Below are 22,139 nucleotides of genomic sequence, written 5' to 3'. Positions count from 1 at the left end.
TCTTATTCTGATTACTTTTACATAGTACCACTGTTAAATGTAAACATTCTTTGAACTTAGGAAGAGTCTGAGTTCCATTTTTTACTGATAACTTTTCTAGCAACTGCCAAGAAAGCCCAAGACATTTTTTGCTCTTTGGCTTTTACAGATACAGGAAGGGGAACATTTGTTAGTATTACTGATCTAGTTAAAGAACAATTGTCAGACCATAATCCCTTAAAAAACATACTTACCTCTACCCAAAATACACTTAACTTTTCACAGTCCATAAACATATGTATCTAATCAACTTTTACATCTTTACTACATCTTCAAGAAACCGAAGAAGTCATTTTACTAAACTCAGAGATTATATAGGGAGTAACAAACACTCAATATATATATTTCCACATAAAAACAATATAAACCTGAAGAAGTTTGGCTAATTGATTTAAGTAACAAAGTTTTATTTTTACCATCTATTGAGTCACTCAATCCACCACTGTCTAAAAAGGTCCAGAATTGTGGATTGAAATTATTATTTATAACTAACTTACATAGCTTGGACAAGCTTCCTTTGTATGTCAATCTACCTTTCATATATTCATATATTGGGGGAGTAATGTTCACTTCACTCATATTATCCACAAATTCATTCAATTCTTACTGATGGATAATACTAATTAGTTAGCAGACTAATCCAACTTATATTCTTTCATTAAATATTGCGGGGACTTAGCTTTTCCTTTTCCAAAGCAATCAGACCATAATACTAATCCATTCCTTTTTAGTAACTTGATTTTAACATTGTTCTGATTTTTCTTAAATCTAGATGTATGTGCAATGGGAAAGCACAAACATTTCCATTTTGATATTAATGGAGATTTAAAAACATATTTCTTAACTGTTTTAAGAATTTATTCAATATACTGAAATGAGTTTCCTTCTATGGTAAATTTTGTTAACCAGATGGAAGGATTGCTACATATTTCTAATGTATCATCTTTAATAAACTTAAAAAAATTTAGTATAACCTGCTCTTGGATGGTTTTCCATTGACTAGTGTAAGTTGTTTCTATCTAGAGCATTAGAAAAACATGCAATCTTTTGTTAACTACCTGGCTAGGGTTTTTTCTTATTTTCAGTTTGTTTTCTCAACTGGAGTTTTTCTATCTAGAGTATAATAGCGTTAAAACTTGCAGCAAGGGCCTTTTTAATCTTCTGGGTTTGCTATTATGAATGTTGATGTTATGAACGTTCATTGTTCTGACTTCTGACAAGGCCCCATATATATATATATATGTTTGTGTGTGCATGTGTGTGTGTGTGTGTGTGTGTGTGTGTGTGTGTGTGTGTGTGTGTGTGTGTGTGTGTGTGTGTGTGTGTGTGTGTGTGTGTGTGTGTGTGTGTGTGTGTGTGTGTGTGCATATATTAGGAATTACTTGTGCATCCCTGATTTATGGGTTGGCAGGAAGAACACTAGCATGGTCAAATCTGACAAACTGATGTTAGATTCACAGACCTGGTAATTCCATGCTAATGAAATGTTTCTCAATGCAGCTTTACCTTCTCTATGAATATAAAATTGTCACCACTGACCTTATTGACAGACCTGCATTAATCAATTAGCACTGGTGGTGAGAAATTCTCTGAATTCCAGGGACTACTTATATTGTTATTAATATGTAAAATTACCTAAGTTGATGCAGCTTTATAGTTAGTATATTTAGAAGTTGGCATGCAACATAATGGAAGTTGGAGAGGGTCATCAGAGGACCTTAGTACCCAGGTATACAATGGCATGTTTTTTTTTCGGTCAGCAATCAAAAATGTAAATAGAAAACAGAAGAAGCTTACAAAATGTGCATTCTTGTATGCTTTCCATTTTGTTATGGCATATACATAATGCTTAGTATGACTAACGTTTTGTGTCTAGGCTGTCGCACATTATGAAAATGCAAAGTGCCTTGTAGAAGGAAGAATGAAAAGCAAAATCACATTAATACGACAGTCCCATTAGAATATTTTTAAAGGTATAGCAAATTCCAATTCCAAATATTTACAGTTATATCAAGTCTTTATTGCTGAGCAGAAGTCCAAGCTATGGTGAAAAACATATATATTTTTTTAGGATTTTAGGTGGAGTTTTCATTTATCCAGACTAGTCTCAGGTCACCTTAAAAAGAGGAACTTATGCCATTCAGGATATCAAGTAAATATACTTTCTTTGAAGAAAATCTGACAGCATAGGTCTCAGTTTTAATTTTCCATTATATGTGATTTGATAATAATAAAAATGAGAAAATTAGTGGCTCCTGATCAGTAAAATCAGTTGCAGTATTTTTATTTGTGCTTAACTGTGTATCATAAATGATTATGAGTTCAAGATTTAACATTCCATTACACATTGTGGATTCTAGAATGGTACTCGTTAGTATGCAAAAACGTGCATACTGAGTGGTCAGCCCAACCAGGGTGCCCGTTGTAAAATCAAGCATATTACCAGTAGAAAAAATGTCGGGTCGCTTTCTTCTATTAATATATGATATGGAACTCAATGCCTGATAGCATAAATCCTGTTATTCTAGCAGCTTTCTAAGTTTATGAGCAACATTTACAATAGGGACTTTTGTCCCCCTTATTTAAGACTTTGCAGTTTTCTTGAGCTAATAAGTTGAGAGGTATGTACAGAGAGAAGAGAAAATACAAGGAAAATGTGGTACATTATGCAAAACTAAAGAAACGCACCTGATTTTCATTGTATTTTTGCCCTGTTTCTCTCGTACTTCTAAACTGTTCAGATTTCAAAGGGTTTTTTTTCAAAAAAAAAAAGAAAGCAACTGAGATATTCCTTTCTCTGTTGCTTGCTTTCCAGAGTGCTGATGTACTGTGTAAGTGTGGGAATATAAGTCCCATGCACATGCGCAGTACATCAATACAGTGGCAGAATGCAGAAACAACTGGGAAAACCCCCACAGCGACATTACACAAAGTAATTTCTATCTTACATAATGTCACTATATAATAGCAGTAACCAATTCATGGCTGTGAGTATATTAAAGATTTATCCACTCCTCGGTTATTGCTAAAATATACTGCTTTCCTCCTATAGCACACATGGTTTCTGAGATTATAAAAATAATAGCACCTCGTAATCTGCAACAGGTGGATGGTATGAAGCACGGATCTCATGAGGCATGATTCACCAGTAAAAGGTATTTCATCATCACACTGCAGACTTGTGCTGCATGATTTATGCTTGATTTCCAGCAAAGCAGTACATTAGATTACATATATTTAATATCATAAAAACACAGCTTGGGTCTCTAGTTTGTGGTACGTGTGCATTAATAAGTTTCAGTTGCCTGTTCTGTGCCCATTCTCTTAGCTCGCAACAACACATCCCAGACTTTCTTGAAGGAATTTTATGCCATGATTTAGTAGCTCCCTCGGGTAAGCTGTTCTGTTTGTCCACCACCTTTTTTGTGCAAAAGTGCATTTTAATGTCTTGGATGAACTTTGTAGGCATGTCTTCCATTCTTTGTGTTTGCCACTGATCTAAATGCTATTGTATTGTTTCCGGAGTGCCTTGTGCGCTCATATCATGTCTTCTTTTTACCTGCCCTCAAGTCAGATTAGACTTAAGTCCCTTAATTTCTCCTCATTAGCTTTATCTACTATTCCATTTCTTACCTAGCAGATGTTTCATTCTTTCACTGTACCTTCTTGAATAGCCTGATAATGTTTTCCCTATAAGAGTACCAGAACTGAAGATAATTCCAAGTAGAGCCCAACTGGAGTTTATGAAGGGGAAATAGAACTTCTCATTTTTTGGAGATTGCACCTTTCAGGATGCAGTGGTGTATTTTATTGGCCTGGATTGTGTTTCTCAGGTTGTAATTGGTGGTTAATTTGTTAATCTGTGTTTTTTTTTTTTCTGGTCACTTGCAGAACTCCAGTCAAACTAAACAGTGGATCTATCAGAAAATAAATATCTCTATTTCAGTGGAAAGAGATGAATAATAGTTTAGCCATGAATGTGTGAAAGTTTAAGTATTATAGATATCGGGGGAGGAAATTTCCACAGCCTACAGGCCAGCAACTGAAAAAAATCCATTAGCAAATTGTTAACTCTACATTTACACCATGCATGTCACACTAACATTAGCAAGTAGTTGACAGAGTTAAAACACTTACTGTCTGTGGCATAATTTAAATCATTACATAACGCGGACTAGTAGCTGTCTTTGACTTACCTTATAACTTTCTTTATTTGCCTCCAAGTTTTCATAGAGCAAAACATAATTTTCCTCTCATTGCTCATTTAACTTTCAACTTCAGATTAATTTTTTTAAACATACAAGAAGTATAACTATACTTTGTGTAAAAATGCAATTTATTTTTTTCACTTAAAATTTTTGTTTCATAGTTTCTGAATGCATACAATTATTGTTTTCCTTCTGGATATTTATTGGTATAATTCTGGAATGGCACAAAGCTGCTGTTTAAACACTAATAGTGTGAGATGCTACTGTAATGGAAATCACAGCATCTTTAATATTTCTTCCGTTTTCTTCTACACCATGGAATGCTGACATATTGTTTCATATACAAACAAGAGTGTATCCACTTAAAACAAAATAACTCAATGAATAGGTGTTAGAGCACAGTGTACAGGTGATAGCTTGTTAAGGGAGAGTGCCTGAAGTGCAGATGAAAAACTAAAGTGGATTCTATTTGCAAAAGTAAACTTTTCTTCTTCTATTACTTAATTTTTTGTAACTTAAGAAATAAATGAATTACCACATGCAATAAATAATGATAAATGGGCAGAGGGGATTACCTGCATTAACTGCCTCAGTTGAGACAGGTGACCTGTGTCCAGTTGTGCTTCTTTTTTTCCTCTCAGGCTCCTGTCGGTCATCAAGTGTCAACACTGATCAGTCCTCCTTCCTGTCCTTTGGTTGGCAGCTGATCACAGAACCATCATGCATGCAGCCACTGATTTTTTTTCTTAATAGCCCAAACCCAGCCTCAGGTGGCTAACATAGCTACCTATGTCATTGCGTGGGTGTTGTACATGCTCTCCTTTGCATGTACATGCCCTCTTACACATGTCCCATGACAGCTACCATCACCAGTTTGGGATCACCAAGCAAACACCCCCCATTTCTATGGTCACTGTGAATGTACAAGCCCCCACCTGCACTGGAACAATTGACTGACCAAAATCACCATCTCCATTCCCCCATAATGGGTACAGCTCAATACGCCATGGACTCCATCTTCCTCTGCCCAACTTTCCATTGTCTGAGCTGCTAATCAATCTCATGTCATCCTGTTTTACTTTACTTTTGAAATCCCTTTAGGTTATTTGCAACATGAACTGGTTAACCATACAGTTAACCCTCACCCCACCCTGGGGACTAATAGCTGCTCTCAGTGTTATAGTCACTTGGCTTCATGAAAAGCTGGGAACAAATCATTGTGTCATATATATTTCTGTATCAAGGTAAGTGATTACATACTCTATTTCAACTGTAACTAAATTTCATATGCAATTAGTGTTGTCCGAATAGAAACATATTAAATGTTGAACCATCTCCAGGCCAAATTAAGATGTACAATCAGAAGGCAGTTGTAGAATAAACTATACTGTCTTAAATGATAGACTGACTTTCCACTATTTCAAATAAACAGCTGCAAATCTGGTGACTAATGCAGCCCCCATCACTTTCCAGTGCATTTAGCTGATGAACCACTCACTATTACAGCACCTTTCTATCGATGAAACACCCGCTTCTCAAAGAGCAACATATTCCACTTAAGTACTGATGTCTTGATCTTTGCTAATAGCATTGAAAGAGCATTTGGTTTAAAGCATTTCAATTTAAACTTGAAACAGTCCTTATTTCATGGAACTGACATGCCCATGAGTCTTTGCATTGTGGGATATGGGTGCTATAACTGCACTTGAGTACTAGTTTCATAAGAATAAAAGATTGTCAGTAAACATGTGTATCAATGATGTTAGGATAGTCAGTAGTCACCTAAGAGATTGCTAATCTTCTTTCATGAGGAACACAAGTGTGTAAAGAATTTCCAACCAAAAATTCCCATAAAAGCTCTATGTAAGATACAGTTCTTGTGACTGGTGGCCATTAAACTGGGTTATAAATGCTAAATTTCATCTGTTCAAACATACATATTCTCAAACATCATTTCACTGTAAAGTAGTCACTGGGATGATTATTGTATGTGTAAGACTGCTGTGCACTGTACCGGGGAGTTTCCCCACTGTTGTTTAACTGTGACTTTAGTACATAGCAAGGTGGTGAAGTCCTGCATATGCAGGTGAATTTTGCCCATTGCAAAAATGACATTTTACAAACTGCACTAATCATTTAGGTGACTCATCTTCTTTATCAGTTGTACTGAGAACAATTCTGTCTCTACAGTTCATAGGAGGAATATAAAGTATGTTTTTCCAGATTTGTAGATGGGATTGGGTGAAACAGGAAATGCATGGGCTTTGATACAACACAATTTTCTTTAATCTGAATGTATTTCAGGAATTCTATAAAACAGGATATGGATTTTTTTCTTGTTTTTTTCTATATACTGACCCACTGCAGTCTCAAAATCTTAGAGCCATCATTAGTGCATTGTCTGGCCAGAGTTGCAATCTGTGGGAGTGGATAGTACTGTTAAGTTAGAATGTTTTCACCACCCCTCCTATTGTTTGATGAATGACCTGTGATGCTCCTAGTCTCCACCAGTGGTCATACAGGCATCAATTCTTTAAATCCTCTGACCCCCTTGGGAAAGGAGAGTTGGCCATCAGTCACTTCATTATACCTCTGGATGTCTCACCCTATTAGTGGTCACCAGGCAGGTGTGTAATTGGGATGTTTTCCAAAATGCAAGTACTCTGATCAGACTGTTTTATGATCTTTTTTGGAAAATGTTATTTTCCTATCCAAATTTGCAACACATTTCGCCCAAGTATTCTCTTTTCTTCAATATATGATAACTTCAGTGTTGAGGGTGTAATTTAATATGAGTTGTGGAGGTGTGGGAAACTTTTTCTCCAAAACAATGCCAGTTTTACAGTTTTATCGTTTCAAGATCCTCTGGCTAGTGTTAAATAATTTCAGTTAAAAATCTCTAGAAAGTTTTTCCAACCTCAAAGAAAACAGAATAGAGTATTTGATATGAGTAACATTTAATAGACATATATGTATTACAAAATGCAAATACTATGCAATATTTAAACAAAGCCATTATCAGATTATTCTTAAAAATGATTGCAATGTTTTAATCTGCAGCATCCAATAGTAGATTATGCCATTTGGGAATGTATTGTTTAGTTTCAGTGACAATTTTGGCTGCACCCCCTTTGTCAACAGGTTTTATGTTACCTTTTTTTTCAGTATAACTTGAAAAAAGCCAGAAAGAGGATACCAGTTTATCAGATTTGTGCACTTTAAAAGGACCAGTGAGTCTGTCATTCATGTATCTTTAATTAATGACTTAAATGTATGTTATTACATATTTTTAAACAATTGCTGCTTTAATTTATCTCTAATTACTATTTATGTTTAATATTTTATCACTCTGCCCTATAAGAGCTGTAGATCATTGTATTGGGTAGAAACTGTGGGGTTTGTAGCAATATGTCATATTGGCCAAGCAGAAGTAAAACACTTTTATATGTAGTTTGCAGTTACAGCTGTGGATACTTCACTATCAGTAGAGTGAAGAATGGAAATCAGAGTGTGTGTGAATAAGATCAGTGCTAGAAGCTTAAAATATAGGCAACATATTATCATAAGACTGAAGAATGGAAGTCAGAGAGTGTGAATAAATTTAGTGTTAACGTTTTTAATACAAGTAACAAAACTGACTGTGTGAAGAATGTTTTTTGAAGCCTACATTACTATGGGCAAGGTTTTATGAGGTTGTTCTGCTAAAAGTATGCCCAAGTGGTTTGCATATAAAGGAATATTGCTGAAAGAATGACAATTAACATTTCGTTTAAGTCCAGGTGAAATAAAAAATAGGGTCTAAACAGAGGTAAATCATAAAAAAATGATATGAGTGTACAAGATGTCCTTTGACCGAAAAAGTTTTTCAGTACAGATAAGTATGTGCAGAGTTGTTGACTAATGCCAACCCATTCACTTTAAAAGCACCTTTTAGCTCGTGAAACACCTTATTTTACATTACCTTTCAAATTCTCAAAACTATGTTATATTTCATTTCTGCTGCTTTATTTGCATTCAGCCTGAATTTTACAATTTACAAAAGATAGTTTAGGATATTCTGGTTGTATGAAATCTTCAACGAAATAAAAAAGAAAACAAAAAACTCATAGCAGCCAAAAGATTGAAAAAGAGTAGATTTTTTGATTGATGCAGAAAAGCATTCTTAAATCAGCTTTAAAGAACAGGTAACCTACTGGTGGATGCAGATTAAATGCTTAAGATCCAATTGCCTGGGGTTCCCCACTAATGAGTGGAGTTCCTATAAAGGAAATCACTGGTGATGAGTTGTTCTGGAAGAGATATCCTATTTGGGGGTGATTATTTCCCCTTCTTCAAGTTGTGCAACTGTGAAGCTGGTATATATAAGTTTAGGGGTGTGTGTTTGACTTGACCTCCACATGGGTGGCTCAGGAAGTGTTGATCCCCTGCAAAAAACACTTAAAGTATTCATTGGAATATGGGGGGGGGGCAAATACAGTTTGAGGATTCCAATACTGTTTTTATTCTCTTTGATCCACTCATAGTGGAAAAGTAAAGAACAGATATGGAAACAAGAATGGTCTCAAAGTGTGCACCTGTTTCAATGCTTATTGTTTTACTACCATGTCAATAGTTTACAATCCGTGTGCTCTCTTGTCTAGGTGAAGATTTGTCAACATTGTTTTCTGTTTTTGTATGAGTGCAACTTTTTTTTTTTTTTTTTTGCTTTTACTCATTTATATAATATATTTTTTTGCAATTGTATTCATTTGGGCTGTTCCTGAAATTGGTCCATTCCTATCAGTGCACTACCTGTAAAAATAAACAAACAAACAAACAAATAAATAAATAAATAAAAAAAAAATAAATAAAGAAATATTTAGAAAACCTGAGATTGAGGAAAACAATTATTTTTCAAGTCCTAAACCAACTATTTTAATAAAACACTTGGCTTTTCACATTAAGTGATAAAATATTAGGAAATATGATGGTACTAGGAAATCTTTTCACTACCCACCTAAGCACAGTATCCATGTTAAACCTATATCCCATTCACTGGCATAAACTGTTTGGGCTAAATGACAGACAGTTCAGTACCATAATACTGGTCCTATAAAGCCATCATATCATTGTATATAAAGCAACATGACTGTAACTATTGTCAAAAACAACAGTTAGATGTTACTTTTGCAAACATAATATTGTGCTAAAACCAAAATGACTTAACAACTGTCTTTGATGGCATAGACCTTGAGGATCTATTCTTTTTTTCTCAAATAAAAATTTTATTTTTCAAATACATTTGAATGAATTCCATAGTACGTATACATAACATCTTAAATAACTATGTACACTATTTACATTAGCCTGACACTATAACAGATCTTAATGTATAAAGTATGTCCAATCCATTATCAGAGTGTTTGATCAATTATTGTATAGTGTCAATCAATGATACAAATTTTCCCCAAGGGTTGTAGATAAATAGCTTTGGATAAATTCTTAGTTGTTTGATTTTAATTTCCAATAATGCTGTGGTCTTCAGTAGGCAGTAGAAGTCTTCCAAAGTTGGTATTGTGTTTGTATTCCATCTTCTTGTTATATACTTCCTTGAAATTGCAAGTATAGTCCATACTAGATACATGTTTGACCTATACAAACGAGGACCTTCATTCACATTTAATAATATAAGAGCTTTAGTTAAATAAAATGATTCATTAAATAAAGCTTGTGGAAAGTTATTAATGCCATTCCAAAATGGCTTAATTTTAGCACAATCAAAGAAAATGTGGTTCCAATCTGCTTTGTGTACTTGCTCACATCTTCAACATATTCCTTTTATGGAAGAACTAATTTTACTGATTCTGTCTGGGGTTAAGAATGCTCTGTGCCGGCATTTCCAATTAAAAACTTCCCAGTATTGTGTAAAGGATGTATATTTTACCGATATTTGTTTTAATATCTTCAGTTAACTGTATTGAGTGTCCTTTTGTTATATATTTCCAATATGAGGTTTTGGGTGTCGTTTCATAGTTTATCAATATTTTGTAAAATTTTGAAATACTGTTTCTCATGTCAAAGTCATTATATATGATTTCATATATGTATTTTGTAAATTTAGGTATTTCTTTAAATGAAGAATTGTTACTTATTCTACTTAAATCTTGCGAATATGACAGAATACTCTGTAAAGTTAGCCAGTCCTGTCATGGAATTTTGTATGTTTTTTTTATTACTTGCATAACTAAATCTTTTAGTTCTTTGATACATTGGAGCCAACAAACAAATCCTTTCTGTTTCCAAGAATTAATAATTTCTCTATATATTTTATGGGGAAAGTTCTTTGTGACTATAAATGGCATTAAAAGATCAAACCAGATTTTTAAATCTATATTTGCATTAATAATTTTCCTAAATGGATCAATGTAATAATTAATCATACGAGTATTAGTGGGTTTAGTTATGTTATATTGCATACTAATACACATGTGCCATGGCAAATTGTTTTTATCTATTTGAAATGTTTTTTGTAAATCAAATTCATTTATTGATATTAATGTTAGCAATTCTTTCCAATTTGCAGAGTAATTTGGACTTATCTAATCTGAGATTGTTTTAGATATTGATGCTTTTACATATGTTTCTATATCAGGAAAGTTTAATCCTCCCTGTTTCCATGGTCTGATATGATGTATTAAAGCTATTCTTTTTCTTTTGGGAAACCATAAACATTTTATTAGCATGAATTTATTTCTTAAAGTATATTCCTTTCTGGTAACAGTTGCATTGCCAAGATATATATATATATATATATATATATATATATATATATATATATATATATATATATATATTGGATCTTGGGCAGTATAAACATTTTTATTAACTGTAGTCTATCTTCAAATGTTAATATTATTTTGTTCCATTTTTCCACAGAAATTTTAATTGTGTTGATGATATTATTGTAGTTTTTTGAGACTATTTCATTATTATCCTTGCATAACTCAATTCCTAGATATTTAAGGTAGGTTTTTGATTCCTATGATGTGATTCCGCTTAGTCTGTATTTCTTTTTTTTTTTATTTAAAAATAAAAATTTTGATTTCGATTTATTGAAATGGAGTCCTGAAGTCATGTGAAATTTGTCAATTAATATATCTAATTCTTCTAATGTTTCTTTTGTATTAGATAATGTTAGTAATAGGTCATCAGCAAGTAGGATTACTTTAGAATTATATTGTTCATAAACATCTATTCCTTTGATTTTTAAATTGTTACAAATAGAATCTGCCAATATTTCAACAGCCAAAGCAAACAGAATTGGTGGCATGGGACATTCTTCTTTAGTGCCTTTTGTTATATATATATAGATTCAGAGGTAAAAGGACCTAACTTGACATACACTAATTTATTTGTATATATATTCTTTAGGAGATGAACAAAGGATGCAGGAAATTCAAACAGCATTAGGATTTTGAATAAATAGTCCCAATTTAGGGAATCAAAGGCTTTCTCTATATCTAAGCCAATTATGAGTGTTTCTTTTTTTTCTTTATTAACATAATCTATAAGAGTAATTAGCATTTTAATATTGTTGTGTGTGTCTATGATATATAAATACAGTGTGATCATTATTTGTTGTTTTGGATAGTGGTATTTTCATTCTGTTAGTTAATGTTGTCATAAATATCTTATAGTCATTATTTAATAATGATATAGGTCTATATGAGGTACAGAGGTTTGGGGATTTGATTTCCTTTAGGATTGGTGTGATTAAGGAATATCTCCAAGAGGGTGGTATTAAAGCTTGTGACTGAATTTCTAATAGAGTTTTCTGGAAGAGGGATAGTATCTTTGAAGGAAAAAGTTTACATATTTCCATAATTATGACATGTATACCTATGTAGATATTTGGGAGAAGTGGCCAAGTTATTCATTTTTTAGTTTTTCTACAGCTAAACTAGTTTTATGTGTTAGAATTTCATTGTATTTATTGTTTAATACTTCTATTTCTTTTTCATCTTCAAATGATTTTGATTTCTTTCAGCTTTTACTGACAAAAGTTTGGATTATAGATTTAATAAAATAGGATATAATTTAATAAAATATAGGATAAAATTCTCTGATTTTTTTATACCAAGTTAGGATTTTACCATATATTTAAGCTTTTAATGAGTCCCATATCATTATTTTATTTATCTCTGTAGTGTAATTAATATCTAAGAAGAACTGTAATTAAGATAATAACCAGGGTTTGGACTCTTTAATTTTAGTTATAAATGCTGGAATTCTGGAGTTAAAGTTTAATGGTTTGTATCAATTTTGAAGTTTTAGTATCAATGAATTGTGGTCTGAAAAGAGGCAGGTAGTGATTGAGAAATTAATGATTTTAGAGTGCAAGTCATGGGCAGCAAATATTTTATCTATTCTAATTTGGGTACCAAATCTGTGATCTTGATGGGAAAACAACAAAGATTTATCTTCTTTAAATTTGAAAGTATCTACAGATGAAATTATTCTACCCACTTGTTTAAAGCTTTTGATACTGCAGATGTACACAGTGGTCTTTTATTTGTAGTTTCAGAAATATCCAATATACAGTTAAAATCTCCTCCTAATATTAAGTTGCCTTTAGAATTATTGGAAATGAAATCCAAGTGTTTTTTAACAGTTCCTGTTCCAATGCCTGAGAACCAGTATATATTGGCTATGGTCCATATTCAGTTATTATATTTAACTATTACTAATTCCATAAGGCCTTTTTTATCTTCAAACCTATAAATGACTTCTGGGTTAATCATATTTGTTTTCCATAAAATCGTTACCCCTTTTGTCTTTGCCTTATAAGTGGATTGCACCAATATCATATACTTCTTAGGATTCATTTATAATTGTTATTGTTTTGAAATTAGTTTCTTGAAGGAAGACAATTTCTGCTTTGTTCAGTTTTAAATATTTCAGTAGATTTGATCTGTTGCTAGGATTGTTTAAGTCATTGGTATTTAAAGATAATAAAGTTAAATCCATCTTAGTTTATTTAGACTATGTATTTTTTGTTTTATTATGACTATTAAACATTTTCCTCTGATAACTATAAAGTATATGTTTGAGCTTTTAAAGGAAATTTTCAGTTTATACTTTAAGTTTTACCAATAAAGTAATGTTTTGGTCAGGTGTACTAAAAATGTTTTTGTGAAATAAATTTAAATTAATAAATGTTAACAAAACTAAGATCTGCACTAGCCATGGGATGAAAATCATTCCTAATCTGATGGATAAACCTAAGTCCAACAGATTATCACTTATACCTTGACAATCCAGAATATCTGAGCTCCATAAATTGAATTATAATGTGGAGAATATTTGTAATAGGAATAAGCAGTATTTATATTATTTTGAACATATATAATATTATTGTAGATTAGACAGAATTCTAATACGGTATAAATGTCTACTTATTGTAAAAGCAATTAATATTTACATGAAAGATAGATGACAAGCAATTCAAGCATAGTAAAGTAGGCTGTATCATATATAAAACCTCAGTAAAAGATTATACCACACAGTTATTTAACATATTCATCCTTATTGTTGAAGTCTTTCAATACTTATTACTTAATATAACCAGATGGTAATAATATTTATACCTACTGTTTATAATACAATGTATTTTACTGGATATAGCAGAAGATATATTTCATTGTTTGCCAGCATTTAAGTAATCAAATTTGTTTGTTGCTAACTTACTTAAAGCCTCAAGCTTGTTTTATGTGAACATTGATGAAAGTTAGTGCATTTTAATTATTAGTGCATCCCTCTTCCCCCATTTCCTACACATAAGGATTTTCATATCTGTTATTTCTTATTTCTTATTTATTTATTTATTTTACACTTGTTGACCAGGCTAGTCTAACTGGATACATGTCCATTTTCAGTAGAGGCCTGGGGAGATAAGCTCCATTTAAGCTAATAAAAATAAAATACATTGATGATAGAGATTAACATCAAGACCTTGACTACAAAGTTTAGAAAACAATACACTACTACTAAAAACATATCTACATATTACAAACGTTTAGAAAACAATACACTACTACTAAAAGCTTTTTTACATAGTAAAGGGTTTGACATTCATCACGTTGAATATTAAGAAAAAAGATGAGGTTCAAACTAATTATTAAGGTTGTTCCAAAATATTACACTCATAGTGACAAAAGGTAATATATACATAGTGGTAACATGTGCTCACAGTAGAATACTTGTTATTAAGTTAATACTCAGAGGTAGTTTCCAGAAAGACTAGAGTAGAATGAGTTAAGGAAGCTTGCTGATCCCACTTTATGAGTTTTGGGAGTGAGGTATACAGTGAAGCAGCAGTAGTGCGAGGTGAGTGTTAGTCTGGGTTAGTACATGGGCATAGCTATTGTGTTTTAAGAAGTATTTTAGTTACTTTTTGAAAAGTGATAATGAAGAAAGTGATGACAGTTCACTGGGAAGCCTGTTCCAAGTTTTCCCCACAGAATTAGGGAAAAGAGAATCACCTGCTTTGTTGTAGGACTTATGGCCACTAGTAATTTATCTGCTGAGCGAAGGGTTGTAAGATTTTTGTAGGGGGTGATAAGGCTACAGAGTATTGGAGTATTACTGGGATGATACAAAATCTTATGGGTGATAGTAAGTTGTTGAAATTGAAGCTGGTTTTGAAGTTCTAGCCATCCTAGCTGTTTAAGATTTTGACAGTGTTGGGTTCTAAATGGGGAGCCAGTGGCAAATCTGGCAATGTTGTTGTAGGAGGTTACCAGTTTGTTAAGGTTGCTTTTGGATAAAGTAGTATAAATGGGGGAGGCATAGAGGAGGGTGGAGATTATATGGGTGTGGGCAATGGTAGTTCTGGCTACAGGGGTAAGGAAAGGTTTTATCCTATAAAGGGAACCAAGTTTCTGTTTACTGATTTAATGGTTGAGTTAATTTGTGAGTCAAAGTTGAGGTTGTGGTCAATTATTACACCTAAGAGTTTGGTGGTTGGGTTAGGTGATATGACAGTGCCATTATTGGAGATAACTGTGAGATCTATTGGGGAAGACTTTAGTGTTGGAGTGAACAGCAATAATTTAGTTTTTCTGGGGTTCAGGAGGAGGCAGTGTTGTAGGAACCAGTTTTCTACTAAGTTAAATAATTTTTGAGTAATGGATTGGAGTTCAGCTGAAGAAGAGGTGGCACAAATTAATGTGGAGTTATCTGCATATTGTATGCAGGTAGTTTGAGGAAGATTTACATTTAGATCATTAATGAATATAGAGAAAAGGAGATGTCCCAGGATAGAGTCTTCAGGGGCACCAAGGGTTGTAGGGAGATGTGAGGATAAGTTGTTGTCCCAAAGGACAGCTTGTTGTCTATTTTCTAAGTAGGGCTTGAACCATTGTAATGCATGTGTGTCTAGTGAGATCAATTTAGGTATGTTTATAAGTAACTGATGGTTAACCATATCGAATGATTTTTATCTCTTTTTATTCTTTTTATTTCTTATTATAAAATAAGTGAAATTATAGGTTAAAAACAAAAAAATCACTTATTATGATTAATGATTACAAATTCTCTTTCCATATTTATAAATTGCCATTTTATGGCATATACTGAGAGTTTGTAGATTTAAATGGCAACATTCTATTTTGTATAATCAGCAAAGGTTAAACTGAGTGATTATTGTCAGTTTAATACTATTTGTTCAGAATATGATTGTTACATTCTGTGACATTCCTAGTTCAGGCTTCTATTGTTTCTCTTGAACAACTTTGTCAGTTTGATGTCATGGATAAAACATTAGTTACCTTGGTAACCAGTAGTGCCCCAGCAATCACTGACACACAGGTTAAAACAGCCCTATCCAAAGCCAAAAATACAGTTTCAATGGGACCAGATGGTGTCCCAGGCAAGCAAAAATGGATGGTAATGCTACTAAACACTAGAAGTCTAAATCTCAAAATGCACTCACTCGAGGCACTCCTTAAAATGTTGAACATCGATATCTGTGCAGTGACTGAGACCTGGTTCAAGGCTCCAGAGAGCACCCCTGCACTACCAGGCTATAACTCATACCACACTTTTCGGCCATGTAACCTGGACCGAAACACCAAAGGCGGAGGTGTGTCCATATTCATTAAGGATATCCACACCTCCAGGCTAGTTGCTCAGCATAATGCATCTGAGGTTATCCAAGTGCAACTAAGTCTGGGCAAAACTGCAATCCAAATTGTAGCTTGCTACAGATCCCCCACCATGCCCCAGGATTCCCACTCATCTTTTCTTGATGTACTGGAAAATATTAGGGTTCAACCAAACACCCTAATAATGGGTGACTTTAACTACCCCACCATTAACTGGGAAAACTACTTGTGTACCAACTCCTTAGCTCAACGCTTTCTGGAATTCATAAACTTCAATGCCTGGATCAACTTATCCACACCCCCACCAGGGGTAACAATATCCTAGACCTAGTCATTACCAACATGAGTGACCGGTGTTCCACACCTGAAGTCAACTCCTAGTTGGTCCGATCCGACCATAAGCTAATCAGCCTTGATATCCACATCTTGACCCACCCCCTCATTTAGGAAACCATGGTAAAAAAGTTCTCCAAAGCCAACTTCATGCTTCTTAAGACAGAAGTGGTGAACTTCTTGACACCCATGCAGATGGTTAATACAGATACAACTGCTGAATCCTACACAAATGCACTCTATAAGCACTTACATAAGTGCATGGATCGTACTATCCCAAACAGAACCAAGATGCTATCCTCCAAAAAAAGGAAGCCAATCTGATGGTCCCCTGCCATAAACAAACTGTACAACAGAAGGAAGAAACTGTTGCAAAAGAGAGTAAAATCCCATGAGTGGTAAGAAGCTGAGATCCCTTATAAGATCCTCCAAAGCTAGCTATGAAAACAAAATCACCACTAATTCTAAGGACAACCGCAAAGCATTCTATAGCTATGTCAAGAATCTTGATGGCAATACCCAGATCTGCTCTGAGTTACAGCACAATTGTACAAAAATTACTGAATCAACTGATATTGCCAACATCCTGGCAGATAGGTTCAGTGCTAACTTTACCCCCCCTCATCCCCTAAAGGGCCCATATCTATACAGGAAGAATTCAGAGTCCATGTAATCACAACTACGCAGGTAAAAGCTGCACTCTCTAAAGCCAAAAACACAGCATCCATGGGACTGGACAACATCCCAGGCTGCGTTTTACACAAACTTCAGAATGAACTGGCTCCCCAGCTAAGCACTAAGTACAATAATAGCCTCGCATCAGGCTATGTGCCCACTGAATGGTGCACAGCAACAGTTATCCCACTCCACAAATGGTGAGCCACCACTAATCCTGGGAACTATTGCCCTATTAGCCTGACAAGCCTGGTCTGCAAGTCCATGGAATGTATCATCATGGAATTCATAAACAAAGACATTGGTAACCTCCAAACACTGGATCCCACCCAGTTCATGTTTATGAAAGGCAGATCATGCCTCCAGAACCTGATTGACTTCTTTGAGGCAGTCACCAAAGCCGTAGATGAGGGTAAGGTGGTTCACACAGCCTATCTTGACCTCGCCAAGGCTTTTGACACCATCCCCCATTCTGGAATTATAGCTAAACTCACTAAACTAGGTATAAATCCCTATGTCACAAGATGGGTTGCCAAATGGCTCACTGACAGAACCCACACTGTAAAAGTTGCAGGCTCCAAATCTGACCTCAAACCAGTGACAAGTGGAGTACCACAGGGTTCAGTCCTGGGACCGCTCCTGTTTGGTATCTACTTCTCTGAAGTACAGGCTAACACAGAAGGCCTCTGGCTAATGAAGTTCACAGATGACTGCAAACTAGGAGCCATAGTCAAGTCCCCAAATGATGTGGACATCCTTCAGAAGGGCCTCACTGAGACAGATGCCTGGTGTCAGAGCCATGGCCTCAAACTCAATGCCAAAAGGTGCAGTGTCATCCCCTTTGGTAAAAACTCTGTACCCATGAACTACCACATAGGCAGCAATCTACTTAACACCAAATGTGTGATAAGAGACCTTGGGACCCAGGTCGACAGTAGTCTATCCTTTGATAGTCACATCGCCACAGTAGTCAGGAAGTCCTTCTATGTGGCACACCTCATCATAAAAGGGTTCTCATCCAGGAAAAAAAGAGGTCATTGTTTCCCTCTACTTGACACTCATTAGACCCATTATAGAGTACAGCACCCCTTTTGGAATGTACCTCACAAGACATCTGCAGCAGCTGGAAAGGCCACAGAAGTACCTCACAGAGAGGATTACTGGCCTCAAACAAATGCCCTACACTGACCATCTCAAAAAACTCCAGCTTTACTCCGTAGCATATCGCCTACTCTGAGTTGATCTCCGCCTAACATATAAAGCTATGTCAAACCCAGAGATGTTGGACATGCTACACCTAAAGAAATCCCAATCCCTCCAAGCTACATGCTCTAGGGACCTAAACCTTGTCACTACAATAAACAGGACATGCTGGAGGGATAGATTCCTGTCCCAGAGACTTCCCATACTCTGGAACAGGCTACCCATCTATGTCAAGCAAAGTTCTTCATTAGCACTCTTCAAGAAAAATCTTGATGAGTGGATGGGAAATAGGAAATACACCCCAGGGATCACTTCTGTGTCTCTGCTCGACAGTGGCATAGGAAAATAACTTTCTTGGGTGGCGTAAGCCAGGGAACCTTGTTGGCTAGGCTTACGTAGGCCCTTGGGCTGATAGCCTAGTACCTACCCATGAACCTATGAACCTATAACAGCTTAAGTATTATGTATGGTTAAGATGGGTTACAAAACCACAATTCAAGTTAAAGCAATTTTATGACTTATTATGCACATTTACTTATATGAGAAATTCATCATGCTTCCTCTTGATGTTCAATATAGTGTATGTCATTTATGACAAGTTAAAACAGTAGTGTTATTATACACAAGCCCATGTTATTAAACTGAGTGTCTATTGTCAATTTAATACTATTTGTTCAGAATATGATTGTTACATTCTGTGACATTTCAAGTTCAGGCTTCAATTGTTTCTCTTGAACAACTTTGTCAGTTTGATGTCATGTATAAAGCATTAATTACCTTGGTAACTGCTTAAGTATCATATATGGTCAAGATGGGTTACAAAAACCACAATTCAAGTTAAAGCAATTGCATGACTTGTTATGCATATTTACTTATATAAGAAAATCATCATGCTTCCCCTTGATGTTCAATGTAGTGTATGTCATTTATGACAAGGTAAGACAGTAGTGTTAATATACACAAGCCCATGTTATTAAAACCTGTCTTTAATATCTATATCCAGCAGACTACTTCATCTTATATGATGATTATATTTTTATGTCTCAATTTACTAAAATCATACATTACATAACTATTGTGTTTTTTTTTGTTTTTGGCTGTTGCTTAGTTATTTGAGAGACCACAAGTTGTAATGCTTATTCTTATTATTAGCTCCTTCCAAGCATGTTTATACAGTCCATAGACTTTAAATTATGAGATCCTTCTAGATTCTTATTTGTTATAAGTATGTTTCCATCCTTATATACACACATATCAGTACTTCAAGCACGGGCAACAATGCCCATCCAGTTTTTCCAGAATACCATTCACTAGTTCATGTGGTGTGTTTCCAGGCTGTTCTTAAAATATCCAAACCAATATTTGTCCTGTTCCATTTTACCAGCCTGTTCCATGCAGTGGCCAGTCTGCCAGTGAACCACTCAACACACCTTCCATTCCCACAGATATTTCCCATGAAGGAAATCTGATGACTCTCTAGCACTTCCCGGCAACCCCAAACACCCCTAGAATCAGTTATCCACATATGCCCACCACGTCTGAGCAAGCTCAACTCCCAGACCACTGCCAAGGGTACTGCACAATGCCATGTGTTCTTAGTCTTTCACAATAACTCAGATTTCCACTCTTATGTAAGTCCTTAATGTGTTTGGACCAAAATACATTTTAAATATAAAATTGTGCTTATTATTATTACTATTTTTTTTTAATAAAGAATCAACTTAATGAGCTAAACAAAGTGTTGGGAGACCATCAATATGTGTACATGTGGTTTAAAACAACCCTTTTATTTTATATATATATATATATATATATATATATATTTTTTTTTTTTTTTTTTAAACCATAAACTTCATTGCCGAGAATCATCTCAGAGGCTCCTCAGAGCCTTAAAGCATAATCATCACTCTATCTCCATTACCATAGCAACCTGGGATCATCTGTTTATGTTAGTGTGTCTGTGCACTGCATACTAGAGGCTCGCAATGCACCTGAAGCAAAGCTTCACTTCACTACAACTTCAAGCCTAAATTCCCTCCCTTTCAGCGAGGCAGCAGCCAGGAAAAGAACGGAGAGCAAACAGATCAAAAAAAAAAAAAAAAACCTCCCAACAAGCTGCCACAACAAGAGATAACACATTCTTCCAGCCAAGGGCGCCCGCAGGCAGGTGCAAGGGGGTGCATTTGCACCCCCCTGGATTTTCTTATCACTATCTGGGATAATTTGGCAAAACACACTTTTTTCTATCATTTCCACTTACTTTTTTTTTTCTGTAAAGCCTGCATCGTTCAAAACTTTGGAAGAGATGTTAGTGGAGGTGGCAGGCAGTCACATGACATGATGATGCATAATTGACAACTGACATGACGAGCCTCAAACTCCTCCTTAAACTTTACAACCATAGTTGCATAGACTAGTTAACTGGATGACTGCAGGTGGTCGGTGGAAGAGTATGCTGATTCCTGGCTATTCCTGACCTGAACAAACCAAACCATCGTGTGGTGGAAGGACTGGACTGGTGGTGGTGTTTGTATAACAAGAAGGAGGTAGGTTGATCATTCAAAGACAAGGAACAAGTTCACTCCTGAGTCCTGACTGAGGTAATTTTTTTTTTGTACAGTGACTGAACACTTGGTGCCAAAACCCTCAAATTGTGCACAAGTTCAACTGATGTACAGTACTGCACATCCCTCCATCACAGTGTGATGAGCTGCCATCTTGCTTTCCTCGTGTGTTCGTGTGCTTTTCTGCCTGCCGGCTGCCGGTTAGTGTGGAGCTTTAAAGGTTGCTTGCTCCCGGTTGTGTGATTCTTAGAGTAGTATTTCATTCAGCCATTAATTCATTCTTTCTTAGCATTCCTGCAGAGCAAAAGAGGTTCATTATGTTTCCGTAGTCTTCACATTATTTATCATGGCAACACCAAAAACACTTCTCCGATTGTATTTACCTTCGTGCAACAGTTGCATGAAGGTAAATACGATCGGAGAAGTGTTTTTGGTGTTGCCATGTTAATGTGAAGACTACAGAAACATACTGAACTTCTTTTGCTCTGCAGGAATGCTAAGAATGAATTAATGACTGAATGAAATATATACACTGGTTGAATTAAAGGTTAAAAAAACCTAAAAAGAATTGAAAAGTAAATAAATCAGACTTCACATAATTCCAGCGAGAGACAAGGCAAAGCACACTGTTGAGAAAGGGCAAGAGATCCTTATGTACTGTATTGTCAAATGCTACATTTCTGTATAAGGCAGCTGAAACTTTAAGGTCAGGAGACCATTTAGCGTCATCACATCAGCAGGTGTAAACCATTTTGTCTTCTCAAGCTGGACTAGAACATAAAAAAAATTGTTGTACTAGTTGTTGTCCATCATGGAAAGTTGTCTCATTTATGAAACTTTCTAAAATGAGAGTTCTTGTCTACAACTTTATAAACTTCTGAGTGCATTTGTGAATTTACCCCACCCCCATCTAGTGAGGGATCATACTATCTTATAGAAGAGCCTGTCTTTACTACCTGAGTACAGGACATTAT

The sequence above is a fragment of the Protopterus annectens genome, chromosome 11.part0 (assembly GCF_019279795.1).
Source record: "Protopterus annectens isolate FY-2018-M chromosome 11.part0, PAN1.0, whole genome shotgun sequence".
Taxonomy (NCBI): Eukaryota; Metazoa; Chordata; order Ceratodontiformes; family Protopteridae; genus Protopterus; species Protopterus annectens.
The sequence above is the reverse complement of the archived record's forward strand: the minus strand, read 5'-3'. Positions refer to the sequence as shown.